Here is a 6,000-nt window from a genome sequence, read left to right on the forward strand (position 1 = left end):
TTGGGGGTAGTGAGGGAGTTGTCCCAGAGCTGGGGGTAGTGGGAGGGCTGTCCCACACTGGAGGGTAGTGGGGGACTGTCCCAGAGCTGGGGGTAGTGGGGGGGGTGTCACATTATTGGATTGTGAGGGGAGAAGCTGGGTCACTGCTGCGCCCATGGGGGGTGTTGGCCCCAAAAGTGGTACAAAGGGGGCCATGGGAGGGGTCAAACAAAAGCTACTTTCTTCTGATTCTGTGTCTGCTCTTCATAGATCTGTACAATGTCTGTGTGTGGAGTTAGGGTCCGTACTCTGGATGGAGACGGGAATCTCTCTGAATGGGCTTGAGCAATGGGCCAGGAATGTTTGCCCAGGGACGTGCTAATGAGCGACGCTCCAGGGAACAATGGGCCTCTGAAGGCCAAAGACACCCCTGGCCACTGGCCATGTGACTCCAGCCAGCCTGGGAGAAACCAGGAAGGGGGGATACAATTGCCATGTGGTCGATGCCATTTTGTTCTCAGCTCAGCACTTCATCCCAGAGGCAGCACTGCAGGGATCGAAGAGCCCGGAAGACCTGTGGACCCATCCTGATCGTAGGATGTGCAATAAGAACTTTTAAACCAGCAGCTGCAACATCTCTGCTAGAGCCTGCACCGAGAACTGGGAGATTCGGTGCATGTAACTTACTATCCTTTGACAACCTCATTCTCATGGGGTATGTCTACACTAGCCCCCTAGTTCGAACTAGGGTGGTTAATGTAGGCAACCGGAGTTGCAAATGAAGCCCAGGATTTGAATTTCCCGGGCTTCATTTGCATCTTGCCGGGCGCCACCATTTTTAAATGTCTGCTAGTGTGGACTCCGTGCCCCGTGGCTACACGCGGAATAGGAAGCCTAGTCCGAACTACCTAGTCCGTGCCGTATGTAGCCGCGCGGCACAGAGTCCGCAGTAGTGGACATTTAAAAATGGCAGCGCCCGGCAAGATGATAGAATCATAGAATCATAGGACTGGAAGGGACCTCAAGAGGTCATCGAGTCCAGCCCCCCGCCCTCAAGGCAGGACCAAGCTCCACCTACACCATCCCTGACAGATGTCTATCTAACCTGTTCTTAAATATCTCCAGAGAGGGAGATTCCACCACCTCCCTTGGCAATTTATTCCAATATTTGACCACCCTGACAGTTAGGAATTTTTTCCTAATGTCCAATCTAAACCTCCCTTGCTGCACTTTAAGCCCATTACTCCTTGTCCTGTCCTCAGAAACCAAGAGGAACAAATTTTCTCCTTCCTCCTTGTGACACCCTTTTAGATATTTGAAAACCGCTATCATGTCCCCCCTTAATCTTCTTTTTTCCAAACTAAACAAGCCCAGTTCATGAAGCCTGGCTTCATAGGTCATGTTCTCTAGACCTTTAATCATTCTTGTCGCTCTTCTCTGTACCCTTTCCAATTTCTCCACATCTTTCTTGAAATGTGGTGCCCAGAACTGGACACAGTACTCCAGCTGAGGCCTAACTAGTGCAGAGTAGAGCGGCAGAATGACTTCACCAGTTTTGCTTACAACACACCTGTTGATACAACCTAGAATCATATTTGCTTTTTTTGCAACAGCATCACACTGTTGACTCATATTCAACTTGTGGTCCACTATGACCCCTAGATCCCTTTCCGCCATGCTCCTTCCTAGACAGTCGCTTCCCATCTTGTATGTATGGAACTGATTGTTCCTTCCTAAGTGGAGCACTTTGCATTTCTCTTTATTAAACCTCATCCTGTTTACCTCTGACCATTTCTCTAACTTGCTAAGGTCATTTTGAATTATGTCCCTATCCTCCAAAGAAGTCCCAACCCCACCCAGTTTGGTATCATCTGCAAACTTAATAAGCGTACTCTCTATCCCAATATCTACATCATTGATGAAGATATTGAACAGTACGGGTCCCAAAACAGACCCTTGAGGAACTCCACTTGTTATCCCTTTCCAGCAGGATTTAGAACCGTTAACAACAACTCTCTGACTACGGTTATCCAGCCAATTATGCACCCACCTTATCGTGGCCCTATCTAAGTTATATTTGCCTAGTTTATCAATAAGAATATCATGCGAGACCGTATCAAATGCCTTACTAAAGTCTAGGTATATGACATCCACCGCTTCTCCCTTATCCACAAGGCTCATTATCTTATCAAAGAAAGCTATCAGATTAGTTTGGCATGACTTGTTCTTCACAAACCCACGCTGGCTATTCCCTATCACTTTACAACCTTCCAAGTGTTTGCATATGATTTCCTTAATTACCTGCTCCATTATCTTCCCTGGGACAGACATTAAACTGACCGGTCTGTAGTTTCCTGGGTTGTTCTTATTCCCCTTTTTATAGATGGGCACAATATTTGCCCTTTTCCAGTCTTCTGGAATCTCCCCTGTCTGCCATGATTTTTCAAAGATCATAGCTAAAGGCTCAGATACCTCCTCTATCAGCTCCTTGAGTATCCTGGGATGCATTTCATCAGGACCTGGTGACTTGCTGACATCTAACTTTCCTAAGTGATTTTTAACTTGTTCTTTGTGTATCCTATCTTCTAAACTTACCCTCTCTCTGCTTGTATTCACTACGTTAGGCACACCTCCAGACTTCTCGGTGAAGACCGAAACAAAGAAGTCATTGAGCATCTCTGCCATTTCCAAGTTTCCTGTTACTGCTTCTCCCTCCTCACTGAGCAGTGGGCCTACCCTGTCCTTGGTCTTCCTCTTGCTTCTAATGTATTTATAAAAGGTCTTCTTGTTTCCCTTTATACCTGTAGCTAGTTTGATCTCATTTTGTGCCTTTGCCTTTCTAATCTTGCCCCTGCATTCCCGTGTTGCTTGCCTATATTCATCCTTTGTTATTTGTCCTAGTTTCCATTTTTTATAGGACTCCTTTTTTATTTTGAGATCATGCAAGATCTCCTTGTTAAGCCAAGCTGGTCTTTTGCCATATTTTCTATCTTTCCTACACAGCGGAATTGTTTGCTTTTGGGCCCTTAACAACGTCCCTTTGAAATACTTCCAACTCTCCTCAGATGCAAATGAAGCCCGGGAAATTCAAATCCTGGGCTTCATTTGCAACTCCGGTTGCCTGCATTACCACCCTAGTTCGAACTAGGGTGGTAGTGTAGAAATACCTGTGCTTTTCTTTCTTGTAGTAATAAACCTTTAGTTGTTAGATGCTAAAGGATTGGCCCAGCGTGATTTGTGGGTAAGGTCCAGAGGGTAAATTGACCAGGGATCTGTGGCTGGTTTCTTGGAACCGGACAGAACTTGTTCGGGGTAGGTGGGATTGGGTGCTAGGACCCCCCCCACCTGTGTATAGGACCGGGGCCATCTAGGGCACGGATATTGCTGGGGTGTCGGAGGGGTTTTGCTCGGGAGGCTTCAGGCAGGCGGCTGAAGTGCTCTGTGGGACTGGTTTGTGGCCTGTTTGGAGAGGTCGCCAGTCTGGGGGCTGTAAGGAGCCCGGATTTGAGCAATTCGCCCTGAGCGGACGCCCTCAGCTGTGCCCAGACCGGCCTGGCCCGACACAGGGGGCTGTCTCACGCTGGAGGGCAGTGGGGGGGGTCTGTCCCAGAGCAGGGGGCACTGCGGGGGAGGATGGCAGCCCCGTGGTGCTGAGTGGATCCCTAGCCCCAGCAGTAGATGTCGGAGCTCCAGGGAGCCGGGCTGGAGCCGTGTGTACAACGTACCAGCTGCCTCGGTGCCGGTCCCGGGGGGGCGTTGCCATAGCGCTGCAGCTGGGGCCGGGTAGCGCCACGGAGCCGCCCGCCAGGTGTCTGCTGCCCCTGGAGGAGGCGGGAAAGGCTCCCAATGACGGGGCAGGGCGCACGGCACAGCAGCGCTGGGAGGGCCGGGCCCTGGCTGGGGGGTGCAGGGTCTAGGGCCGTCCCTGCGCTGTGGCTAGAGGGGCTGGTTCATGCTCAGCAGCTCTAGGAAGCGTCCGGATCTCCCCCTCCCAGCTGCATGGACCCTGCTGCCCCCCGCCCAGAGTGCCCGGGCGGGGCTCGTGGTGCTGCCGCATCGCTTTGCCAGTTCTGGGGCTTCCAGCAGGACTGGCCCCACAGCCCCTGCTTGGCTCCGGGCCCCACCTGGCCCCCAGCTGCCCCAGAGCGGCCTTAGCTGCAGCCCTAGCCGCCTCCAGGAGCTGCGTGGGGAGAGAGCGACACGCCGTGTCCGGGGAGGTCTCACTGCCAGTGCTATTGCCGCAGGAAACCGCTCCTTTGTGTGAGGGAGCGAGAGCTCGGGGCCAAGCACCGTCCCACCTGGGCTGAGCCAGGACAGGCTGGGGGCTCTGCACCAGGGCTGGCAGGACCCGAGGGAGAGAGGAGCTGGCCCGGCCCAGGGTTTGGTCTGCGGGGAGGCCGGGCTGTGGGTAGCCCCGGAGCTCCGAGGAGCATTGTGCACAAGGCCGGGCAGCCTGGGCCTGAGACGCAGGGGGGTCCCTGCAGCCCGAGCTGCCAAATTGATGCCACGTTCTCAGTGAGGAGGCGGCGGAAGCTACGGCTCAGGACCCGCAGGTCCCGGTAGCTGGAGCCCTCTGGGGCCGTGCCTGAGGAGAGTGGGTCTGGATCGGCACGGAGCCCTGCACCCGCGCGGATGAGTCTGTATGTGGAGTGATGAGCAGCGGCGCCGGCGATGGCCAGCGGGGGGAGGGTTAGAACTGAGCAGCCCGTCCCAAGGAGATGCCCATCTGCACGGCGTGGGCGTTCCGGGGTGCCCCTGGGCGTGCCACAGCAGTGACCAGGCAAACCGCACGGAGCCGGGACTCGCCCGTGTGCCCTTCCCCCGCAGGAGCAGCGGGATCCCCTCCAAGGCAAAAGGTAGCTGGGGCCAGCTCCACGCGGCCTCTGGCCCAGGGCCTCCCTCCAGAGCGTTGGAAGGGAGGAGCCGCGTCCTGCCAGCGACGGAGACTCGGCTTGAGCCAGCAGCTTTGCCATTGTTCTGTGTCCGTGTCCTGGCTCTCAGGGGTGCCACACGTGGCCCCTCGGCTCCTGGGAGGACCCCCCCCAGTGCGGCAGCCCCTCCTCGGGGACCCCCTCCTCTCCAGCGGCAGTGAGACGGCCCTTTCCCAGGGGGCCCCTCCAGTGCAGCAACCCTCTCTCGGGGGGGCTGCTCTCACCTGGGGGCCCCCTCCCCCCTCCTAGAGGGAACAGCGCCCCCCTGCTCCCCAGCCCAGAGCGACCCCCAGCCAGCCCCAAACAGGAGGGATTATTAAACTTTGAACACAGCAAAGGATCCCTCCGGCCAGTCGGCCTGGCCCCCACCCCCCACGTCAGTCTCCCCTGCAGCCGGCTGAGTCCTGCCTGCTCTGCTCTGTCCCCCCAAAACAGCCCCCCTCTCCCAGCAGAGCCCCAATACCCCAGCAACAGCCCCTCCCCCGGCCATTGTCTTCTTCCCAGGTAAGAGGGTCGCCTGGCCCCTCTTCTCCCCCTCTCTCTGTCCAGTGTTCCCAGCTGGGCCGGTCGCCGGGTCCCCTCTGCAGCCCCTTGTCTGTCTCTGGCTGGAACCGGCCGTGTCCTCGGAGCAGGCCCGGGGGCACCAGGGCACCAGACACCCCGGCTCCAACTCTGGGCTGTTCCCTGAAACCACAAACTCCCCCTTGTCACATTGAAGCAGTAACCTCCGGGCAGAGTGCCCCTGTGTGCAGCCCCCCTTTGAACCCCCCAAACTCCCCCTTGTCACATTGAAGCAGTAACCTCCGGGCAGAGTGCCCCTGTGTGCAGCCCCCCTTTGAACCCCCCAAACTCCCCCTTGTCACATTGACCAGTAACCTCCGGGCAGAGTGCCCCTGTGTGCAGCCCCCCTTTGAACCCCCCAAACTCCCCCTTGTCAAATTGAAGCAGTAACCTCCGGGCAGAGTGCCCCTGTGTGCAGCCCCCCTTTGAACCCCCCAAACTCCCCCTTGTCACATTGAAGCAGTAACCTCCGGGCAGAGTGCCCCTGTGTGCAGCCCCCCTTTGAACCCCCCAAACTCCCCCTTGTCAC

This window comes from Pelodiscus sinensis, unplaced genomic scaffold, assembly GCF_049634645.1.
Source record: "Pelodiscus sinensis isolate JC-2024 unplaced genomic scaffold, ASM4963464v1 ctg58, whole genome shotgun sequence".
Classification (NCBI taxonomy): Eukaryota; Metazoa; Chordata; order Testudines; family Trionychidae; genus Pelodiscus; species Pelodiscus sinensis.